Consider the following 11,488-nt stretch of genomic DNA (forward strand, 5'->3'; position numbering starts at 1 on the left):
ATAAGGTAGAGAGTAGAGATAAAGAAAATCTTATGTTGAAACATTTTTATACTTGTTTGAATATTATAGTCTATAGGTAGAAATAAATTTTTTAAATTTGGCAATTAGATCATGATAAAATGAGGTGAAAAACTATGTGAAGGCCATAAAGTTTTGTGTCTAGTTATGTGAAACTTAATCATAATAGAGCCGTATGACCAGGCTCTCGATGTGGTTGATTTTTGTAGCACAGTGAGCTATGTTTTTATGATTCTGTATTTTATATTCAGTTCATCCTCTGTATATAGACATTATCTAATTGTAATTGTATTTTACTTATTTTTTTTCTGGATCAAGTTATTAACAACTGGAACATTTAAATAAAGAGATCTAGTTTTTGGCATGTGACTTAGTAACTAGATGATTGAGAAAAATTCCCCTTGAGAGCAAATAAGATTATATTAGTTTGTAAGATTATATTATATTACTATTATTAAAGATTATATTAGTTTGTAAGATTATATTATATACTAAAATTATATTAGTTTTTAAGAACCGCTGCAACAAAGTGCCAAAAATAGAGTGGCTTAAATAACAGAAATTTATTGCTTTAGCTCTGAAAGCAAGTTCTGAGATTGAAATGTCAGCAGAACTATGCTCTCTCTGAACACACTAGGGAAGAATCGTTTCCGGAAATTTTTCTAGGCTCTGTCAGTTTCTTGGTTTGTGGAAACATAACTCCAGTTTTTTCATAACATTCTTCCTGTGTGTATCTCCAAATTTCCCCTTTTCATAAAGATACCAGTCATATTGGTTTAGTTTCACTCTATTCCAGTATGACTTCATCTTAACTAATGACATCTGCAATGACTCTATTTCCAAATAAGGCCTTATTCTAAGGTATGAGGAGTTAGAACTTTAACATATGACTTTTGGCGGCACACAATTCAACCCATAACAAGAGCCAATACAATTTACAACCAGTTTTAATAGAGATACCTCTGGTTGTTGCCTCATACTATATTTTTTTCTCTAAAATACCATTGATTCAGAGAGAGCATACCTGTATGGAATCCTATCAAATGAATATTATTACAATTATTGACTCTTATGGGAAATAAACCCTTAAGAAATTATGCTAAGCACTTGTCAGAAGGAAACAGTTAATGTACCTGGCAGCCTGCAGTTTACAGTGTCGGGTAAAATAGCATTGCAGGCAATATGCTTTGTAAGACAAATTCACTCTAACACTTCTTTAATGTCCGCATTTTCTAGTACTGCTGTTTTGCCTAGACAATAGGAATATTTTTCTGGTGCTCTCAGAGCTAAGTTGTTTTTCTGTTAGAAGCAGTGTGAAACCAGGTTTAGAGTGGAGGCCTAGGAGCCAGAAACTCAAGTCCAGCCTTACATCACTTGATCCTCTTGGGAATATCACAGCCTTCTCAAGGTTTCAGCATCCTTTTCGTCAAATAAGATTTTGAACTAGGTTAGAGTTTGTACAGCTGTGCTATTTGGAGCATTAGAACCTCCAGAAGCCCACTGAAAGGAGCATAGAAGTAGACCAAGACCCTTCATCTTCTGGCAATTACCTTCCCTTCAGCTCTGACAATAGCTGTAGGGTAAATTGTTTAGGTAAAGGGGATCTGAATACGGCTTTGATATAATGCTAAATGGTGGATTAAAAATCACTGGACTAGATTCTATGTTTTCTTCATGTTCTGAAATTCTGTGTCGCTATCATTTGAATAGGTATTATTTTTTTAAGTTTTATTTTTTAATTATTTTAAAGATTTTATTTATGTGAGAGAGAAACAGTGAGAGCACAAGTTGGGAGCAGAAGTGGTGGATGAGGGACAAGCAGAATCCCCACTGAGTGGGGAGCTTGATGCCAAGCTCAATCCCAGGATGTTGAGATCATGACCTGAGCTGAAGTCATACACTTAACTATCTGAGCCACCCAGGTGCCCCTTGAGTAGATATTGTTTTAAATCAAGGCTACATATCATGGCTTTAAGAAGAAAGGAAACCTATAATTTCATTATATGGGATACCTTTAGTTCTCAGAGATTTTTCATTGTGTTTATAAAAATCATAGGTACATTAGACCTTATATATTGCCTTTCTTCAGCACTGTCATCATCTTTCATTTAATCCTACTCAATAAATATTCTATTATAAACAATAAAAATCTACTGTATCCATATTATGTGCCAGATCCAGTCACAAATATTGGAATTAAAAGATGAATGCTCGGGGCACCTGGGTGGCTCAGTGGGTTAAGCCTCTGCCTTTGGCTCAGGTCATGATCCCAGGGTTCTGGGATCAAGCCCCACATTGGGCTCTCCACCCCATAGGGAGCCAGCACCCTCCCATCTCTACCTGCCTCTCTGCCTGCCTCTCTACCTGCCTCTCTGCCTACTTGCCTATCTCTGTCTGTCAAGTAAATAAATTAAAAAAAAAAAAAAAAAGATGAACGTTCTACCTCAAAGAGCCTATAGCCTATACAATGAGGCAGACAAATAACCAGAACATGTATCATGTCATTATGCATTGGATATTATGGAGCTATAAGGAAAACCATCTAACTGAAACTGAGTAGGAGTTGGGAAATAATCAAAGAGGTTTTTTTTTAAGAATTTAATTTCAATTGGGGAGACATTGGAGGCACTGGGGAAAGGATGTGGTAACATTGTAAAAGAGAAGAGGCAGATAGTTACTCCATTATCTCTTACCCATGGAGATGACACTTTGGGGATGAGAAATGGGCAGAACTGGAGGGATCTCAAAGTTCAACTTGATAATAAAAATATATCCCTTGAGTGTTTTGGGTCTAGTGTTGTGCCAAGGAAGAGTTTATTCAAGAAATAATCAGAGGAGGGGATGTTAGAACTGCATCCTGAGGATGTGACAATTAGTAGAGGTAGGGAGAGAGGAAGAAGTAGGGACGTAGTCTGTGCCAAAGCGTAAAGACAAAAGACAAGCCAGCATAGTTTGGTAACTACAGAACATCCAGTGGGGCTGGATGTAATCTGTGATGAGAAGAGTAGTGAGAGATTAGGATGGGTGGGGAAGCAAGAGATAATTAATAAAGGGGCTTAAGAGTCCTGAGAAGGCTTTAGAATTTACCCTGAAGGCTCTAAGGAACTGCATAGGATTTTAAATTGGGATGACCATATAAGATGTGTCTTCTTGAAAACTCATACTAATTGTGATGTAATGACTGGGTTAGAGATAAGTTACACTGTAAATATGAGTATCAGTTGAGAACTTTTAAAATAGTCCAGGAAAGACATTATGAGGGTCATAACTAAGATACTGGAAGTTAGCTGGAGAAAACCTAGGTTTGAAAGATAGTAAGTAGAAGATAGGAAAAGACATGGGGACATACTGGATATGAGAAAAGGGGGAAAGAAGGTGTTAAGAATTGTTTCTGTGTTCTGGCTTTTGCAGGCGAGTGGACGTTATGGTGCCATCTATGATAGGGATATCACAATAAGAGCATATTTTGGGAGATTATCAGAAAGGTATGTATTTAGTTATAGATGTATATTGACTTAAAGTGGGGTGACCTTATAAACTATGGTCCAACTGGGACACTTTTGTAAATGAATATAATATTTAAGTCATATAACTACCATTAATATTTAAGCCATATAAAAGTTACACAGGATGGATATATGATCACTCTAGCTTAAGGTGGAACAGTTAAATGGACAGTAGGATATATGTCAAGAAGCACTGGTTGGAAGACGTGCCCAAGATTTAGAGTCACCTAGAATTGCATTTGAATCCTGTTTCTGTTCTTAGACTATGTGTTTTGAATATGTAGTTCAACTTCTATGAGCCTCAAATTCTACACCGTTAGTATGGAGCATAAAAAATCAATCTCAAAGGGTTTCTGGAACATCAAATGAAGAAACTTTGGTGAACACATACTTGACATCCAATAAATAGTAGTTATTATAATGTTAGGTCATTGAACAGATGAGGACTGGAAACTATTGAATAGCCAGTGTCTTTATAAAGAAATAGAGGAATATACCAGATACATCAAAGGAAATGGTGTAGGCAATCTTAGGTATGCTTATCATGTTCATGTTCTAAACCGTATACAATCCTTGAAAGCCAAGGATTGTTTATTATTTTTATTTAAACTATTATTGGATATAGAGGTATAACAATGAGGATTACTCAAAAAATACTATACTGCCATTCAACTTTGAAGCCAAAATTTTAATCATGGAAATGCTAGCAAATTCAAGAAATGATGCAAAAATATACTTCTTTATAAATAAATTAAGAATTAAGTTTGGATGAAATTCTTTAGCCATGGAATCTGCTCCCAAAAGTTAATTTCATATTTCCCTAAATTGTGTACAACAGGGACTCATTCTTTGAAGAAAAACTTGGCATAGGAAGTGAAAACTTGGACCCTGTTTAACCACTTCATGGTGTGTTTTTCAATCATTGCTGTGTCATCTTTTAATTTTACTGTCGTATAAAATTAGACAATTTTAGTAATAATACTGCCTTTCAGTGAACAAGGCTTTCTTCTTTTTCATCCTATCATATAATTAAGAACCATTAACTACTGTTAGGGGATTTGGTTAAGTCATCTTTAAGTTCATGAAAACAAAACGAATCTCCTTTCATAATCTTAAAACAGAGTCATAGACTTTGGCAGGCATAGAGAAGCTACTGTCGACAATTCCCCTACTGTAGACAGTTCTCTTACTGTATTGTGGGATCTTAATCACAGATGTTTTGAAGACCTTATCAGTGTTTTTATGTAAACTTACTAAAAGGTTTTGGGTTTACAAAGCAACATTAGCTAGTTATAACAAGCTATTCATTGTTAAAAATCACTTTCTAGGGAGATACTGTATTTTTAGTAGTGACAATTGTGTGTGTTTAAGAATGAATGCACTGTTAACTATGCAGAAATTAAAATATAAATACAACTTTGAATGGCAGTATTTAGAACTATGCATAGTTTTCCGCTTTTTTTTTTTTTTAAAGGAAAGGAATAAAGGAGGGTTTTGTTGTTTCTTGAGGCACGATACACCTTTTTCCTGCAATTGCAAAAAATATTTTCTAAAAATTTATTTTACTTCTCTATTGCCAGTATCTCCTCAACTTTGTTAAAGGAGATACTTTCTCATTGTACCACACTATTGTGATAATATGCTTAATTTTAGGTTGCTGAAGATAGTAATTATTGAGATAATGTTTATAATGTATTTTGTTTTAGCATGACTTAATGGGAAGAAGAATTGGTCAGATGTTGAAATGGGTCCAGAGAATGTCTATGATGATGTCAGACCACTGGGTAAAATCTTGAGGACATCCAAATCATTGCTGTCTTCTCTACTAGTCTTTAAAAATACAAAACAGTTCAGGTTACTTTACAGGTCATGGGCAAGTCTGATCTTGGTGGGAAGCAAAAGTATGAAGTTGACACATGCTGTCAGTAGAAAGAAGGAATCAGATGCCAAATCAGGGGGAAAGTACAATTATTTATCACTTAAATGAATAGTTATAACCTGGCATGTGAACCCTACCTAGTTCAAGGAATTAGAGATTTGTGCAATTTTCCTGAAGGCGCAAACAAATTCTATACATAGGCATTCAAACAGCTTTAAGGTGACATTTATAAGAAAGTATTTTATCTTGTAAAATGTTTATTTCCTTTCAAAGTATCTGTTAGGGGAAAAGAAATTTTTATTTTATTTTTAAAGATTTATTTATTTGAGAAAGAGACAGAGGGCACTGGAGTCAGGGGAAGGAGAGAATCTTCAAGCTGGCTCCGTACTGAGTGGGAAGCTTGTTGTGAGGCCCGATCCTACAACCCATGAGATCATGACCTGAGTCAGATCCTAGAATCGGACACTTAACCAGCTGAGCCATCCAGGTGCCCTGGGAAAAGAAACTTTTAAACAGAGATATTTTAGATACTGAAAAATGCCAGCTTCTTTCCAGTAGATGTTTGGTTATATAATAGGTCCTTCATGAATATCAAATTCCAAACTGGATTCATTGTCTTCCCCCATCCTCCTAGGTTTGTGTCTCTCCTAATCAGGCTGGACTTTTCCATCAAAACCCAAATCCGATAAATACCTGAGCCCCAATAGTTCTACCTTAATGCATTGTTTTAGCCTCTCTACACTCACCACTTTTGCCCTTGTTGGGACCTTTTTAAAAAATCTCTCTCCCCTGGATTTTAAAAATATCTCTTGATATTTTTCCTCCACACTGATTATTTCCAATGCATCCTTCATATACTGGCTGGAATTCTTTTTCCAAAATGTGTGTGTATTATGTGGCTTTTTTCATTAAGTCCCTTCACTCATAATCCATTGACCACAGGATAATCTAAAAACCTTAGCAAGGCACATGAAGCCCTCCATGAAGTGGTTCCTGCCCATGTCCTTTGATGATCTCATCTACAGCTTGTTCCCTAGCAATATGTATCTATCTATAAGATACTAATCAGAGTTTCAATAATTTACTATGTAGTTTTGTGCCTCTGTGCTTTTGTCTATGATATTCCTTCTACCTGGAATACCTTACCATCTTTCTCTGTTCTTGTTAGTCTCCATTCTGCATCTGGCAAAATCACATCCATTCTTTAAAATTCATTCTTTGAAATTTAAACTCCTTTGGGAAGTTTCCCGTGAACTTTTCTGCTTGTCATTGTATCATCAGCACTAAGCACACAGTAATGTTCAATAATTGTTGGGTAATAATGATGTTGAGGTCATGGAATACACACTATTAGGTCACACATAATTCTTCACCTGTTTGGTTGGTTGATTTGTCTTGTTCATTGAGAAGGAAGTAGGAATTGTTTCATTCTTACTTGCTGCTCCTGTATCAAAATTAAAAGATTTCTTAATAGGGGCGCCTGGGTGGCTCAGTGGGTTAAAGCCTTTGCCTTCGGCTCAGGTCATGATCTCAGGGTCCTGGGATGGAGCCCTGCATTGGGCTCTCTGCTCAGCAGGGAGCCTGCTTCCCCCGACACCCCCCACCCCCCGCCGCCTGCCTCTCTGCCTACTTGTGATCTCTCTCTGTCAAATAAATAATTAAAATCTAAAACAACAACAAAAAAAATCCTTTTGGTCATGCCCAAAGACAGACGAGATCTATGTAACTCACATTTTTTAAAATTAAAAAAAATTTTTTTTAAAAAGATTTATTTATTTGACAGAAGTAGGTGGAGAGGCAGGCAGAGAAAGAGGAAGGGAAGCAGGCTCCCTGCCGAGCACAGATCCCAACGCCAGAGATCCCAATATATATATATCACCCTCTCGAGAGGGTGATATATATATATATATATCTAGAGATATAGCTCTAGATCTATCTATATAGATAGATCTATCTATACTATAGATAGATCTATGCTATATACTATATATATCTATACTATAGATAGATCTATCTATATAGATAGATCTAGAGCTATATTTCTAGAGATATAGAGCTATATCTCTAGAGATATAGATAGATCTAGATCTAGAGATATAGATATAGATATATATCTCTCTGTAAGAGAGAGAGGGGTGATATATATATATATATATAGAGAGAGAGAGAGGTGATATATATATATAGAGAGAGAGACAGAGACAGAGAGACAGAGAGAGGTGTTCATCAGTCAATGGGCAATTTAGCTATTGTTGATAATGCTGCTAAACTTTGGGATATATGCATCCCTTTAAATCAGTATTTTTGTATACTCTGTATGTTTTGTATACTAGTAGTGCAATTGCTGGGACTCAGGTAGTTCTATTTTTAACTTTTTGAGGAACCTTTGTACTGTTTTCCAGAGTGGATGCACCAGTTTGCATTCCCACCAACAGTGTAAGAGGTTCCCCTTTCTCCACATCCTTGCCAACATCAGTTATTTCCTGTGTTGTTAATTTTAGCCATTCTGATAAGTGTGAGATGATATCTCATCATGGTTTTGGTTTTTATTTCCCTGATAGTGAGTGATGTTGAACATCTTTTCATGTATCTGTTGGTCATCTGGATATTTTCTTTGGAAAAATGTTTATTCCTGTCTTCTGCCCATTTCTTAATTGGGTTATTCATTCTTTGGGTGTTGAGTTTAATAAGTTCTTTATAGATTTTGGATACTAACCCTTTATTTGATATGTCATTTGCCAATATCTTCTCCTACCCATAGGCTGGCTTTTAGTTTTGTTGATTCTTTACCTTGCTGTGCAGAAGCTTTTTATCTTGATGAGCTCCAAACAGTTCATTTTTGCTTCTGTTTCCCTTGCTTCCAGAGATATATCTAGTAAGAAATTGCTATGGCTAAGGTCAAAGAGGTAGTTCTCCTATAGAATTTTGATGATTTCCTGTCTCACATTTAGATCTTTCATTCATTTTGAATTTATTTTTGCATATGGTATAAGAAAGTGGTTCAATTTAATTCTTCTGCATGTTGCTGCCCAGTTTTCCCAGTACCATTTGTTGAACAAACTGTCATTTTTCCACTGGATATTCTTTCCTGCTTTTCAAGGATTAGTTGACCATATAGTTGTGGGTCCGTTTCTGGGTTTTCTATTCTGTTCCATTGATCTATGTGTTTACATTTGTGCCAGTACCATACTGTCTTGATGACTGCAGGTTTGTAATATAACTTGAACTCCAAAATTGTGAAGCCCTCAACTTTGGTTTTCTTTTTCAAGATCTGCTTTGGCTATTCTGGGTCTTTAGTTGTTCCATATGAATCTGAGGATTGTTTGTTCTAGCTCTGTGAAAAATGCTGGTGGTATTTTGATAGGGATTGCATTAAATATGTAGATTCCTTAGGGTAATATAGACATTTTAACAATATTGTTCTTCTAAACTAGGAACATGGAATGTTTTTTCCATTTCTTTGTGTCATCTTCAATTTCTTTCATAAGTATTCTGTACTTTTCAGAGTACAAATCTTTTACTTCTTTGATTAGGTTTATTCCTAGATATGTTATGGTGTCTGGTGCAGTTGTAAATGGAATTGGTTTCTTGATTTCTCTTTCTGCTACTTCAGTATTAGTGTATAGAAAGACAACAGATTTCTGTACATTGATTTTATATCCTGCAACTTTGATGAATTCAAGTATCATTTCTAGTCATTTTTTGATGGAGTCTTTTAGGATTTCTACATAGAGTATCATGTCATCTGCAAGGAGTGAAAGTTTCACTTCTTCTTTGCTTATTTGGATGCCTTTTATTTCTTTTTGTTGTCTGATGGCTGAGGCTAGCACTTTCAGTACTATGTTAAAGAACAATGATGGCAGTGGACATCCCTGTCTTGTTCCGGACCATAGAGGAAAAGTTTTCTCAGTTTTTCCCCATTGAGGATGATCTTAGCCGTGGGTCCTTTGTATATGGCTGTTATGATGTTGAGGTGTGTTCCCTCTGCCACTACTTTGCTAAGGGTTTTTATCAAGAATGGATGCTGCATGTATATATTTATCAACATACATACTAATGAAAAATAATTGCTTTGAGGATGACCGGTACCATTAACAAAGAACTGAAAAGATAAATAAAATATACTTAAAATATTACAACTTTTTATATGTAATGTAGTTACTGTTGTTTATTTTATTATGAGGAGTCCTGCTTTAAAATATATTTCTTAAATTGTGATTGGCTTCCTTTTCTATAATCCTATTTTCCTTACTCAGATTACTTTATGTTAAAGAATTGCATATAATGGTATGTGTTTGGCATAAATCTAATATATGTAATACTTAGTTGTAATATCTAATAAACATGTACATAATTGTTTTTAGAACAATTGATATTTAGACCTGTATAGGCATGATAAATTTTTATTATAGATGAGCCATAGTCTTTGAAAAATTATCTTTTTGGTGGATGGGTTATAATATGGTGATTTTCTAATCATGTTATAGAGAGACACTGTGCTATGTTAAATAAAGTCTTGGAGTTTCTTTTTCCAGGATCTATAGGTATATTTTAAATAGTGTTTCTTGGATATGAGTTATAAAATAAATAATTTCTTTCTTTCTTCCCCCCTCCATATATAAACTCCATGCTTATTATACATTTGAATGTAACAATTAAAGTGAAATGAGTAGGTAAAATAAGGATAAAAACAGTAAAAATAGTAAAATCTAAAAGATCAAGACTAGTACAGATCACATTATTCTTATTTTTCAAAGATAAAAATTATTTACTAAACCACGATTTTTATTTATTTATTTATTTTTAAAGATTTTATTTATTTATTTGATAGAAAGAGATCACAAGTAGACAGAAAGGCAGGCAGAGAGAGAGAGGGAAGCAGGTTCCCTGGTGAGAGAGAGCCCGATGAGGAACTCGATCCCAGGACCCTGAGATCATGACCCGAGCTAAAGGCAGCGGCTTAACCCACTGAGCCACCCAGGCACCCCACGATTTTCTTTTAGAAAGAATTATATTGTGCTTGCTTTGGCAGCACATATACTAAAATTAGAAAGAATTATATTAAATGTGTTAGTAACCATGTGAATAATAACCATAATGTAGATGATATTTTTCTGAAGGACTGCATTTAATAGGCATAGCTTCAAATTATTAATGTAAAAATAGATGTCATGCGTTACTGTAAAATTAAAGACACTTAGGGTGCCTGGGTGGCTCAGTGGGTTAAAGCCTCTGCCTTCAGCTCAGGACATGATCCCAGAGTCCTGGGATCGAGTCCCACATCGGGTTCTCTGCTCAGCGGGGAGCCTGCTTCCTCCTCTCTCTCTCTCTCTCTCTTTGCCTGCCTCTCTGCCTACTTGTGATCTCTGTCAAATAAATAAATTAAAAAAAATTAAAGACACTTAGAATTGAAAATAATCTTTATATTGATTTTTAATCTTTACATTTTTTATGGAATCTACAAAATTCAAATATTTTTCTTCTATTTTGCTCCTATTTAATTTCCAATTACTGAGTAGTAGACAAAGAAGAAATGTGTGGTAGATTATATGATTGTCAAAATATTTGGTACTTTTCTGTACTGGACAGTTTATTAGTTGGCCTGTTTCTACCAGGGGCTTTGACTATGTCAGGCTTAACCAAATTATTTATTTCAGCAACAGAATAAGTGACAGTGAGATAAGTAAGGGTACAAATAATATATGCCACTTCATGCTGAAGTTTTAAAAGCCATTGCTTCATTCTCATCTTACTTTTCCCCCTGCCACAAGACCTGCATGTTCCACAAAAGGCTGCTTTTTCTGACTTGCATCCAAAATGAAGAGGACATTGAGCAGAGATGCATCTCATCTGGGATAGGCATACATATGAGCAAGAAATAAACTTTTATTGTTTAATTCTTATGACTTGAGATCATTTGTTACTGTAGCATGCCTTAGCTTAAGCTGGCTAAAACAGATGACAATTTTAATAATGAAATGACAATAGATGTAAATAAAATTCTTTTTTTTAATGACATCAAAGTATAACTCAGTGTCTTAACATAAAAAATAAATATGTCTTCTAAAGTTAATTTTTAAGACAA

The sequence above is a fragment of the Neovison vison genome, chromosome 11 (genome assembly GCF_020171115.1).
Source record: "Neovison vison isolate M4711 chromosome 11, ASM_NN_V1, whole genome shotgun sequence".
NCBI classification, from domain to species: domain Eukaryota; kingdom Metazoa; phylum Chordata; class Mammalia; order Carnivora; family Mustelidae; genus Neogale; species Neogale vison.